Below are 14,319 nucleotides of genomic sequence, written 5' to 3'. Positions count from 1 at the left end.
GCAGTTCGAAAGCATGTCAAAATGCAAGTAGAAAAATAGGGGCCACCTTTGGTGGGAAGGTAACAACATTCTGTGCACCTTCGGCATTTAGTCATGCCGGCCACATGACCACGGAGACATCTCCAAATAGCTCTGGCTCTTTGGCTTTGAAATAGAGATGAGCACCGCCGCCTAAAGTCAGGAATGACTATATGTATATAGCATATATGTGCAAGGGGAACCTTTACCTTTACCTTCTCAGTTGAACAAAAGTTTATCTATGTTTTCATGTCAGGCCTGAATTTTTTTCTCCCTAGAATACTGCCAAATATAGTGGTTAAAGATTGAAGCACAAGGCCATATGTATTGACTGGGCTTATGTATGTTACATGGGTATGGATTGCCAAAATCAAAGTGGCATTATTATGTCTTAGTGTGATGGATGAATCCCCATGAAATTGAAAGGTGATCTTTATCTAGCCTCTATTCCCTTCCCTTCACTTTCAGTCAAGCCATGACAATCATTGCATATTGAGTCCATCTTGATAGCTGAATGCCAGCCGAGGCAATAGCAATAGCAATAGCAGTTAGACTTATATACCGCTTCATAGGGCTTTCAGCCCTCTCTAAGCGGTTTACAGAGTCGGCATATCGCCCCCAACAACAATCCGGGTCCTCATTTCACCCACCTCGGAAGGATGGAAGGCTGAGTCAACCTTGAGCCGGTGAGATTTGAACCGCTGAACTGCTGAACTAGCAGTCAGCTGAAGTGGCCTGCAGTACTGCACTCTACCCACTGCGCCACCTCGGCTCCAGGGGAGAATCTGGATGGACATCACTGGATTGATTTTCAAGCTGTTACCCCTGAGGACATGGACAAGGCCATGGGAGCCGTAAGTGCCTCCACATGTGTGCTCGACCCGTGCCCCTCCTGGCTGGTTGCTAACAGCAGGGAGGTGACACGGGGCTGGATCCAGGCAGTTGTTACTGCCTCTCTTCGGGAGGGGTTCTTTCCCCCCACTTTAAAGGCGGTGGTGGTGAGACCCCTCCTGAAGAAGCCATCTTTGGATCCAGCCGTTTTAAACAACTATCGTCCAGTCTCCAACCTCCCCTTCGTGGGGAAGGTTGTTGAGAAAGTGGTGGCCTTTCAGCTCCGGCGGTCCTTGGAGGAAACCGATTATCTAGATCCCTTCCAGTCGGGATTTAGGCCTGGCTACAGCACGGAAACCACTTTGGTCGCGCTGATCGATGATCTCTGGAGAGCCAGGGATGGAGGTCATGCCTCCGTCCTAGTGCTCCTTGACCTCTCAGCGGCCTTCGATACCATCGACCATGGTATCCTTCTGCGACGACTGTGGGAAGTAGGGGTGGGAGGCACTGTTCTACGGTGGTTCTCCTCTTACCTCTCGGACAGGTCGCAGTCGGTGTTGGTTGGAGGGCAGAGATCAACCCCTAGGCCCCTGAAATATGGGGTGCCGCAGGGTTCGGTCCTCTCCCCCCTCCTGTTTAATATCTACATGAAGCCACTGGGTGAGATCATTCGACGGCACGGGATAAAATACCATCAATATGCGGACGATACACAGTTGTATCTATCCGCACCGTGCCAACTCAGTGAAGCGGTTGACGTGATGTGCCAGTGCCTCGAGGCTGTTAGGTCTGGATGGGGGTTAACAAGCTTGTACTCAATCCGGATAAGACCGAGTGGCTGGTGTGTTTCCCTCCTACTAATTGGCCAAGTTTTCCATCTTTCAGGCTGGGGGGGTCAAACAGTACGCCCCTCAGACAGGGTTCGCAATTTGGGAGTCCTCCTGGACCCACAGCTGACTTTTGAACACCATCTGTCGGCTGTGACCAGGGGAACATTTGCCGAGGTTCACCTGGTGCGCCAGTTGCGTCCCTACCTGAACCGGGAGGCCCTCACAACAGTCACTCGTGCCCTTGTGACCTCTAGACTGGACTACTGCAACGTGCTCTACATGGGGCAGCCCTTGAAGAGCATTCGGAGACTTCAGCTTGTCCAGAATGCAGCCGCGCGAGTGATCGTGGATGCACCTCGGTTCACCCACGTAACACCTATCCTCCGCGAGCTGCACTGGCTGCCTATTGGTCTTCGGATATGCTTCAAGGCACTAGTCGTCACTTATAAAGCCCTTCATGGTATTGGACCTGGGTACTTGAGAGACCGCCTGCTGCCAATTACCTCCAATAGACCGATTAGATCCCACAGATTAGGCCTCCTCCGAATTCCATCCGCTGGCCAATGCCGACTGGCGACTACCCAGAGGAGAGCCTTCTCTGTGGCTGCTCCGACCCTCTGGAACGAACTCCCCGTGGAGATTCGAACCCTCACCACCCTCCAGGCCTTCCGCAAAGCCCTCAAAACCTGGCTATTCCGGCAGGCCTGGGGCTAAAGAGCTTCTGCCCCCCCTTCTCGAATGATATGGTTGTTGTGTGTTTTTAAATTGTGTATTGTTTGTTTGTCTTTATCCCCTGTTTGTACTTCCTTTCCCTTGACTGAGTTGTGAGCCGCCCTGAGTCCCCTTCGGGGAAAAGGGCAGCATATAAATGAAATAAATCCTAAATCCTAATCATAATTATGTGTATACTGTAAGCCATGTTTATTTTTTTCTTTTCTTTGTTTGTTTTAAAGTATGCCTGCTAGTTAATGACTACATGACCTCCTCTTTGACATCAGTTTTAAAAACAGTGTCTTATGTATAATCTTGAGACGGGATTGATTACAAAGATGAGACATCCCTTTGAATGACACCACAGTACTTTTATGATATTTCAAGACAGTTGCTGAACTATCCCCCATAGTTCATCATGAAGCATAAGCATGTGGGAATGGTGACTTCATCATTGATTTTGAAATGATGAATCCAGTTTCCAAATTTAAATTGTGGATGGGAACATTCTTCATTACTCAAAATGTTTGGTACCATCAATCCATCAGAAGACCTATCAATAATTTGAAGGACATGAATAATTGTACTATATTTATTTATGTACAAGATTTATAATACACTTACTTCAGATGCTTCTATGCTAAATTTAATTCTCGCCTTTATGGATCTGTTATCCTATTCACATATTTTCAATAGATGGACTCACATGAGCTTCATTCATTACAGTGTACTAATTGGTACTTGGTACTCTGCCCATTATCTCCATTAAGGGTACCAGATTTGTGGGACTGCTGCATTATCAAGACTTTAGATCAATAGAACCATGGTGGCGCAATGATTACAATGCAGTATTGCAGGCAAACTCTGCCCACAGCCAGGAGTTTGATCCTCACCAGCTCAAGATTGACTCAGCCTTCCAAGGTTGGTAAAAATGAGGATCCAGATTGTTGGGGCCAATATGCTGAACTCTGTAAATTGCTTAAAGAGGGCTGTGAAGCAGTAGATAAGTCTAAGTGCTATTGCTATTGCTACTAGGCACTGGTTTTTTAAGTATTTGTTTAGCAAAATCTAAGAGGTAGACAGAAGAAACGTCAACCAGATCAGTAGTTCTTAATTCTGCTATGCTTGCATGTACAGTATAGGAGGAGCTGATAATCAGCTTTGAATAATAAATCCTATAAGACATAAATCAGATTTATAAATAGCGTAAAAAGTTGTAGGAAGAAAACAAACTTCCTGCAAAATTTGACAGTGTTGTCCAAAGGAGGGAAAATTGTACTGAAGACATGTAAGAAAATACTAAAAGATGCAAAAAGAGACTTTGAAAGTCACCTAACTCATAATTTTAAGAACAACTGTAAAGGAAACCTTAAAGTGGATGAGAAATAGAAAATCAGTTTAAGGAAGTCGTTGATCCCTTAGATGACAAGGAATTAAAGATATTGTTGCTAAAGGTACATACTATTCCTTTCCTGTTCTCTCTGTAAATTTTCTTTGGACATTGTATAGAAATAAAATGTGCACTTAGATCATTCTCATTCAGCCATTTCTTTTTCAAATACTTTATTGATACCAAAAAAGTGCATGTGTGATGATGGGTTTATACCATCAGTGGTGGGATTCAAAATTTTCTACTCCCGGTTCTGTGGGCGTAGCTTGGTGGGCGTAGCATGGGTTGGTGGGCATGGGTTGGTGGCAGGGTAAGGATACTGTAAAATCTCCATTCCCTCCCCACTCGAGGGGAAGGTTACTGCAAAATCCCCATTTCCTCCCAATTAGCTGGGACTCGGGAGACAGAGAATAGATGGGGGTGGGCCAGTCAAATGTGGTATTTACCTGTTCTCCAAACTACTCAAAATTTCCACTACTGGTTCTCCAGAACTGGTCAGAAACTGCTGAATACCACCTCTGGTTTATACCCTTTTACCTGGTGTTTCTTTAATATATTCAGATGATCTCATTTAACTGCAAAACAGCTTCACTGAGGGAATGCCAAAGCATAACTAGGGAGTCCTTGTCCTAGTTTAACTGAATCACCCCACTCAGTTGTATGCGATACATGTAGATACAGAAGGTGTCACATACGCAAATGAACCCTATTAGTCTTCCCCTCCTCTGCTCCTTCAAGCACCGACTCTTAATACAATTTTTAGAATTCATTTTCCTAGCTGCTTGTGTGAGGTGAAAGATACATTACTCAGATGCATCATACATTTCACCTCCTGGGACTCCCTTGGCTGAGTAAAGCCCTTGCAGCTTTGCTTAGTCATCTATTAAAGCCGACTACCAGAGGGAGGGTTTAATGTGTAGAATATTGCATATTATGCAGCATTCAGTTTAGACACAAAAGATTAACGCTTCAGGGTATCTTTTAAAAGATTCCACCTTTCAACCTGCCTTCGCTTGGATTAGAAGCAAACCATTTGCTGGGTGTGTTCAGCAGTCCTCTCAGCAGCCTGAATATACAGGCATTGTAATAACTCAATAGGGCGCTTGCTCCTGGGTTTTGGATCACTTTTTTCTGCTGGCCTGCCCCATCTTTTTTTAAATTGTACACGTTTTATTGCTTTATTGATAAAAGAGAGTCAATGTGGTGTAGTAGTTGAGAAGCTGAACTCGTTGTAGGGAGCCTCGGGTTCAAGTCACAACAGCTCATAAGGCAGGGGTGGGTTCCAGCTGCTGCTACTGCCTGTTCTCTCAGGGACACACTACGCATGCATGCACAGTACTAAAAAAAATGCTTCTGCGCATGCACAGAAGCAAAATGCAAGATGGCGGGGCCTATGGCACCACCGAGAGAACTGGTTTGGGGGAGTGGCAGGCCGAGTTACTACCTACTTGGTGGAACTGGTCTGAACCAGTAGGAACCCACTTCTATCATAAGGTGACTCTGAGGTTTTTGAAAGATTTTGAGCCCTTCTTGTTCAGCCCAACCTACAAAAGAGAGTGGTTGTTATAGGGAAAACCTGAAGGGAGGGCTGCATGGCTAAAGAAAGACAAGATAGAAATTGAACAACATCATCATCAACAACAACAACAACAACAAACAAATAAATAAATAAATAAATAAATAAATACTATTCTATGATTGATATATGTGTCGGAATGGTCGAACAATTGGCAACTCCAAATCTCAACTAACAAATGCTCTGTCTGACACAATGGCAACAAAAATCGGAACACCAAATACAAGCTGGGGGATATGATCTCATAGATAACACTCACTCTGTCAAGGACCCAGGAGTACTCATCTCAAATGATCTAAGTCCCAGAGCTCACTGTAACAGCATTGCTAAAAAGGCATTAAGAGTTGTTAACCTAATTTTGTGAAGCTTTTTGTGCGGTAACATTGTATTGTTAACTAGGGCATACAAAACCTTTGCCAGACCAATCCTCAAATACAGCTCTTCTGCCTGGAATCCACACTGTATATTGGACATTAATAGAATTGAGCAGGTCCAGAGGTATTTCACGAGAAAAGTACTCCACTCCTCTGCTCACAATAGAATCCTTTATGCCACCAGGCTTGGAATTTGGGGTTTGGATTACCTTGAACTACGCTGCCTACGGTCTGAACTAAGCATAGTACACAAAATCGTCTGCTACAATGTCCTACCTGTCAACGACTACTTCAGCTTCAACCGCAATAATACACGGGCAAACAATAGATACAAACTCAAGGTAAACTGCTCCAAATTCGATTGCAGAAAACACGACTTCAGCAATAGAGTGGTCAATGCCTGGAATACACTACCTGACTCCATTGTTACTTCCTCTAACGCCCATAGCTTTAACCTTAAACTGTCTACTATGGACCTCACACCATTCCTAAGAGGTCTGTAAGGGGGCGTGCATAAGCTCACCAGCGTGCCTACCGGCGCTGTCCTACTGTTCCCATTTATTTGTACTCATTTCATGTGCTCATGTCCATGTTTATACTTATACCTGTTATCTTGTACATGTTTGACAAACTAAATAAACAAATAAATAAATTTCTTAGTCACCATCCCATAGGGCTACCATATCTGAGTTTCAGCTATCTAAATGGCTACTAAATGGCAAACAAGAGAGACAGAATGCCTAAGTCTTAGTTTCTACCCATTTCCCATCTTAATTCTTGAGCTTAAGTATCATAGCCATGCTATCCCATCTGATGAAGCCATGTTTCCCAGCTTCCAGATTCATAAAAGACCAAATTGGGAGTCCTAGTAAAATCAGAGATGTACACGAAGTGTTACAATGTTATGTTAACCAGTAATTTTCTTAGAAGGAAGGCTTCCCTTTCCTTCAGGAAATTCAGCAATGAACACATGTCTCCAAACATTTAGTGTGGATTTTAGGAATCGGTGCGTCAATGCATGTGCTGGACTTCGTTTATTATTTCTCCAGGAAAAGCCAAATGATTCATCTTCTACTTCTAAGACAGTCTGAAAGAAACCCTAACCTTCTAAAATGCATTAAAAAGAGCATTGTACATAATATTCCTTTTGGAGAATATGAATGTGTGTCTATACATAAATGTCTGTGTATTGACAGAAGATACATTTGAGGGGCCCAGAACAATTTAATAGGTCCCAACACATTTTTGGAGGCTGGGCCTCATTTTCCTGCCTACGAAAGCACTCTTTGAACATCACTTTTTGGTTGGCTCCTTTGCAACGGTTATTATGACTGCATCTAGTAGCTTTGGGAGCCTGATAGCGAGAAGCCAATAAATCCTAACTAAATAAAATATTTATGCACAGTACAACATATCTCTTGACTTATATCCAGCTTATCCGAGACTCCGCAGGATGTGAATTCATATTATGCCTGCACAGTAAGACTCTCCTTGAATGTAGCCTCAAATACTTGAGGGTAGCAAATGTCTCACATATTCCTGAGGCAATCTGGTAAAGGGAGGGAGATAATAAACCACAGCTGAAGCTCTATTCCTAAGGGATGTATTCTATACCCCTTGCTCAGCCATAATTCCTCTGCTTCATGTAATATTGATGCAAGTAGGAGTAAACGGCTGAGTAAGGCAATGTAGTTTATTGTACATTTCCAACAAAGAAACATGATAAATCAAGCTGCTCTCTAAGCCACTGTAGTCTACAATGTATTTGCTTTGTTCTTTTGGAGCGTGAAAAAAATGCCACTTCAGTTTTCTTATTGCACTTGTTGTTGTTTTTTCCTCTGTCGTCTTTTTATTACCCAAGTTGCTTTCATGTTAAAACATTCTTTTTCTTTCTTGACCAATATGAATGCTTCTAACTTCAGAATGGCACTGAAAGTTGAATAGATTACAATGGTATTAATTCCAGCGATAACTTTCCTTCCTTCCTCCCTCCCTCCCTCCCTCCCTCCCTCCCTTCCTTCCTTCATTACATGGGATAGATGGTCATATAGGTCCCTTTCCTTCCTTCCTTCCTTCCTTCCTTCCTTCCTTCCTTCCTTCATTACATGGGATAGATGGCCATATAAGTCCCCTTCCTTCCTTCCCTCCCTCCCTCCTTCCTTCCTTCCTTCCTTCATTACATGGGATAGATGGTCATATAGGTCCCTTTCCTTCCTTCATTCCTTCCTTCCTTCATTACACGGGATAGATGGTCATATAAGTCCCCTTCTTTCCTTCCTTCCTTCCTTCCTTCCTTCCTTCCTTCCTTCCTTCCTTCCTTCCTTCCTTCATTCATTCATTCATTCATTCATTACATGGGATAGATGGTCATATAGGTCTCCTTCCTTCCTTCCTTCCTTCATTACATGGGATAGATGGTCATAGAGGTCTCCTTCCTTCCTTCCTTCCTTCCTTCCTTCCTTCCTTCCTTCCTTCCTTCGTCATCCTACACAGATTTTGTGTGTAGCCGTGCAGAATCTGCTCCTCTTGTGTGCTTCTTTAGTATTGCTGCCTAGGTAGTAGAACAGACTGTTACTCCCTGGTCTTTTTTTATAATAGCGAAAGGACAGAGCCAGGTGCAGCATTTCCCTGCCCTCAGTAAAGATAGCATCAGCGTTATGCTCACAAATCAGGCAGCCAGCTTAGTTTTGGGCAATTTGCCACCTCACATGTAGCAGTGGGGAGAATTCTTGCTTTCTTAGTAGTATGGCATGTAGAAAGTGACTCTGACAACAAATAACGATACTTTCATGTAATTAAAAAAAACCCACTTACCTTGAAATGCTTAGTGATTAATTTTTGGGTTGTTTCTAATGGGAGAAAATTGTTTTGAATTGCTCTGCATATTAATAATCAACGTGTTTGGTATCATCACTTATTTGGAGAACTAATGGGGGAGAAAAATATTATTTCTGTTTCAAGGGCTAATTTCTCTTTAAAAATAAAATGTTATGGTCTATAATTGGCAGAACAGCTGCCACAGGCTAAACTATTCATTATTCTTTCACCAGGCAAAATATTGCAAGTGTGGAAGCCATGTTGTCTAAATTCAGGCAAAGATGCATATGCTATAGGGCCAGACTGTTGCACAGATATATTGTCCCAGCCCAAAGGGAGACCTTCTCCTTCTACCATCATCCCCATTCCAGGCCTTATTGGTAGCTGAATCTTATTCCAGGCCTATAAGTGGGGCAGCTTCTCCAGTATGAGAATGGCAGGAACACCCAATGGCAGGAGCATCCAAGGCAAAATATCATAGATATAGATAGATAGATAGATAGATAGATAGATAGATAGATAGATAGATAGATAGATAGATAGATAGATAGATAGATAGATAGATGAGAGAGACAGAGAGACACAGAGACAGAGGGAAATGAAAGATTCAGAAGGACCATTCTTATTTTCTAATTAATGCTTATTATGTTTGGCCATTCCCAAAGGATCCACTCAACAAATGTGGTAATCTATGGCCAATGTTAAGCAGTACATGAATGTTTCAACATGGGAAGAAAAAGACCTTGGCCCATATCAAGAGGACAATCACATGGGTACTCAATGTCTGTTTTCTCTATTGTTCCCCAGTGTGCCTTTCAGTATAGCAACAGCCCAAGGTCTCATAGAAGAGCCTATCAAACTTACAAGAGTTTTACAATACAATATCCATTTACTGTAAACATATATTTTTTTCTCAATGCTACAAGGATATTGCATTCTCTCGGTATTTAAGCTGTAATGTTTTTGGGTAGGGAAATAGTGGTTTTCTAACAGTCTGCACACTTCTTACTGCAGACAGCTGCCAAAATAAGCCAGCCATTTGGGACAACGTCGTGCTGAGACACACAGAGACTATTTTTGTGGTGGTATCAAGAGACGATTTGAGGAAAGGAATAGAGGGAAAAAAAGGGAGGGAGAGAGGAGATGGAGAGGTCTCTTGCAAGAAGAAAAAATATATGTCCTTCATGAAAAAATATTGGAAGACAAGTTGATCTCCCAGCATAATGTATGATTCCTGGGTATTCTTACTATCAGTCCTATGGGCATGACTTGGTGGGCGTTGTGTGGCTTGGTGGGTGTGGCTTGGTGGGCATAGCAGGGGAAGGATACTGTAAAATCCCCATTTCCAGGAGGCCCATTTCTGGGATCAGCTGGGATTCGGGAGACAGAGAATAGATGGGGGCAGGGCCAGTCAGAGGTGTTATTTACCGGTTCTCCAAACTACTCAACATTTCCGCTACCGGTTCTCCAGAAAAATCTTTGCGTGCCGAACCGGCAGTAATGCCGGCAGTAACCCACCCAACCTGGACCATGCAAATTATCCAATCTAGTGGAACAAAGAAATACCCTTAAGGCCATGTGGGACTTTATGTTGTTTTACCTTTAAAAAAAAATGGAATAGACACATGATGTAATGGTAGGTGAGAGTGACCTTGGGTGATTGAGCAAATAAATGCTTCTTAGATATGTGTCAGATAACAGTGAGCAAAGCACACAGCTGCATGGTGGGTGGAGTAAAAGGCCCAGGAGCAATCTTGCCTAACTTATCAGGCAAAGGCAGGAGAACTATACTTTCAGACTTGCAAGGTTCTGTTAATAGCCATAGCACTTAGACTTCTATACTGCTTCACAGTGCTTTACAGCCCACCCTAAGCGGTTTACAGAGTCAATATATTGCCCCCGACAATCTGGGTCCTCCTTTTACCCAACTTGGAAGGAAGGCTGAGCCAACCTTGAGCCTGGTGAGATTCGAACTGCTGGCTGCCAGCAGTCAGAAGTAGCCTGCAGTACTGCAATCTGACCACTGCACCACCACAGCGCCTAACATAGTTTATCTATAAACTTGTCTGGCTATGTTTCTTGTCTGGTTTACCTGCTCATCAGAAGAATACTTCACATGTAGATTTATACAAAAGAAGTACTTAAAATATATGGAATGAGATGGTCCTCTAAAGAACAGATAAAGATATGGACATTGCAAATCCCATCAAGAAAATGAAACTAAGATTTATGATACATGATGCACACAACAAGAATGTTCAATTAACTTTATAAGGGAGATTCAAGGGAAAGTTACAGATGATGCACAGCTGACAAATCTATACACAGTAGTTCAGCAAAAATACAGTGTAAACTACTAGTAAACTAATAACTAATAAAGAATAAAACGTATTGATGATTACCATTCTCAGGAAGCAGCAGTAAAGGAAGAAAAAAAGGGGAAAGCTATAGAAATAAAGTGAATGGAATTAAAAATAAAAGTGAGGAAATTATTTTGAATGAATATGAATCAAGGGAATGTGGGTAGGAGTATTTGAGAAGTCTGTATGGAATCAAGAGTAGTATAGGTATAAATATTAACAAAGGGGGGTGATGAAAGGATGAGACTATTGAGAAATGCTAAAGCTGGAAAAATAGATGATATAGTGGGAGAAATCTTAAAAATATATTGTTTCCCGATGTAATGATGTGATATTGACACTGACTCCTCTACAAATTCAATACCAGCAATGTTCAAGGATACTGATGCATTCCCCAAAAGCTGATACTCCAAAGAAACTGCCCTCTAAATATAACAAAGCCCAGACAAGTGATAAAGAAACCCACTCTGGAAATGTGACTTGTATGAAAGCTGCATTGCTTTACCCAACAATGGGAAGAATGCTGCTAATGTCCCCCTAGACAAAGGAAAAGCTAGCAAGAGTTAATGTTACACTGGAAATAGTTTGTCATGTATACCTTATCCGGCATTTCAGAATTCTGAGTACAAGAGGTGACAATTGACAAAATTTGGGAAGTGCAGTGGGGCTTTCTGTTTGAAAGGGATGTGCAGATTTTTTGACCTATGTATCAACGAACATTTATTGTACATGTAAACATTCAAGAGAAAATGTAAGAAATACACTTTGTGGTTTGGCCATGTAGAGAATGAATGAAAATTCAAGTACAAATCAAATACAGGTAGTCCTTGTCTTACAACAACTGAGCCCTGTCCATTGCTAAATGAGACATCTGCTAAGTGAATTTTGCCCCATTTTATAATCTTTCTTGCCAGTTAAGTGAATCACTGCAGTTGTTAAGTTAGTAACATGGTTGCTAGGTAAATCTGGCTTCCCCACTGATTTTGCTTGTCAGAAGATCATAAAGTGTGATCACCTGACCCCCGGGACACTGTAACCATCATAAACATGAGTCAGTGTCCAAGCACCTGAATTTTGATCATGAGCATTGGGATACTGTAATGATCATAAGTGTGAAAATGGTCATAAGTCACTTTTTTTCAATGCCGTTGTAACTTTGAACGATCACTAAATGAACTTTTGTAAGTTGAGGACTACCTGTTTATCAAAGAGAAATGAATGGGGCAAGACTATGACTAAGCAAGTCACAGCTGGATAGAATAATGAGTCAACAAATGAGAGGCAAGACATTTAAAGAATTGCAATGTGTGAAGCCAAAGCAAGAACAGTTTACTAAGACAGAAAGGAGTAAAGAGGTATGGTGAACAGTTAAAATAAGCTGTACAAAATTTTGCAATGGTTAATTGCAACTGTGGGTCGCTGTTGTTTGTAAACAAACAAATAGGAAATTTGGCGTTTACAAAAATGACGTGGAAGGGAAAATTGGCCACAGCTGTGTTTGATCACCACTAGAGTATGTGTTCATGACCAGATTTTAAAAAAAATTGTGAACTTTTTAGTCGGAACCCTATTTGGTTGTGGTCAGAAGTGTTCGTGACCAGAGGTTCTACTGTATTTTCTCATTTTTCTTGCATTGTGTCTGAATTTTTTTTTCTTTTTCTGTATTTTCCACAAGGTGGCTTACATGAAAGTGAAGTGTGTGGTGTGTGTTGTTGAATTTATGCAGCCTCTAAAGCGACTCTGGGTCCAAGAACTAAACAAAGAATTAAAACAGTTCCTAAATCCCTAAAACAATATAGATAAAACAAGACAAAAGGGAAGATATTTGCACACAGAGTAACCACAGTGAGGGTCCCAGCCAATGTTTTGCTCATTCTGAATAATCTGAAGGTTGGTGAAATGTTATGGCCAATACAATATCACTATAGTTCTTCTGATGCTGTTATACAATCAAATGGTCATTATTTATAGCAGGAGTGTCATGCATCATGTACGCCAAGACAGCTGCTGCAGTTTTTATCACAAAAGGTTTCCATACTTCATGTTTAGCAGCAGTATCAACAACAGGATCAGCTGCGTTATACAGCATATTAGTTTTATCGTGTGAGCTCATCATTCATTTATGAGGAAAAATGATGCCTGGCTTAACATTATAGTCAAAGGTTACAAATAGCCAAGTGTGCCTGGTTTCTTTTTCCCATGCAGGCAAACATTGGTCACACCTATCTGTCAAAGCCACATAATTATTCACAGATATCCTAAGCCAGTAAATATGATGTGGTTTCAGCAGGACAATTACAATTTGCTGCAACATTTGATGGTACAACATGCTATCCATCAACATTTGAGTAAGTATAGCTTTCAGTTTCGGTCTTCATTAAGATCACAGACCCAACATAAATGGATGGGCTACAATCATTAGGAAGAAACATAAAAAGTGACAAGTAAATAGGCTAAAAATATAAAAGATACAAATACAAAAGATGGAAGATTTAAAAAACCAGTATCTAAACACAATTATACAGTTGGCAAACTAAGAAGCTAAATATCTATGAGACTAAGGTAACAGTTGCTTTATAAAAAGGTAATCTACAAAAATGAGATGGGAGCATTAGTAAGGTAGAGGGAAGCATGTATGTATACACAGTAGAACCTCTGATCATGAACGCTTCTGACCATGACCAAATCGGGTTCCAAACAAAAAAATTCACCTTTTTTTTTTTCCCAGCAGCCGATTTCCCCTTCCACATCATTTTTTTTTTGTAAGCGCCAAATTTCTAAAATTAAGTTCAGGTCACAACCAAATTGGTCGCGACCAAAGTTACGGAACAAATTATGGTCGTGACCAGAGGTTCCACTGTAATAGGGGACACTATGCAAGTAGTCCTCGACTTATGAGGTCATTTAATGACCATTCAGTTATAACAGTGCTGAAAAAAGGTGACTTATGACCATTTTTCACACTTATTGCACTATCCACATGGTCATGTGATCAAAATTTGGATGCTTGGCAACTGACTCGTATTTACGATGGCTGCAGTGCCCCAGGGTCATGTGAACCCCTTTTGCAACCTTCTGACAAGCAAGGTCATTGGTAGAGCCAGATTCAATTAACAACCAGGCTCCTAATTTAACAACTGCAGGGTTACCAACTGTTGTAAGAAATGGGGAAAAGTTCACTTAACAACTGTTTCACTTCGCAATGGAAATTTTGGGCTAAATTGCAGTTGTAAGTCAAGCACTACCTGTATCTAATATGGCAAAGTAGGTGAGACATTGAGTCGACTTCAAGGGTGTCAAACTCAATTTCATTAAGGGCCGCATCAGGGTTATTTTGACCTTGGGGGCCTGGGGTGGGCATGGCCTGCATGACATCACTTGTCGGGAGTGCCTGTGGTGGAACAAGTGCTCT

Source organism: Thamnophis sirtalis, unplaced genomic scaffold (genome assembly GCF_051295495.1).
Source record: "Thamnophis sirtalis isolate CommonGarterSnake01/CBP01778 unplaced genomic scaffold, rThaSir2_p1.2 scaffold_1, whole genome shotgun sequence".
Classification (NCBI taxonomy): Eukaryota; Metazoa; Chordata; class Lepidosauria; order Squamata; family Natricidae; genus Thamnophis; species Thamnophis sirtalis.
Note: the sequence above shows the minus strand (reverse complement) of the source record.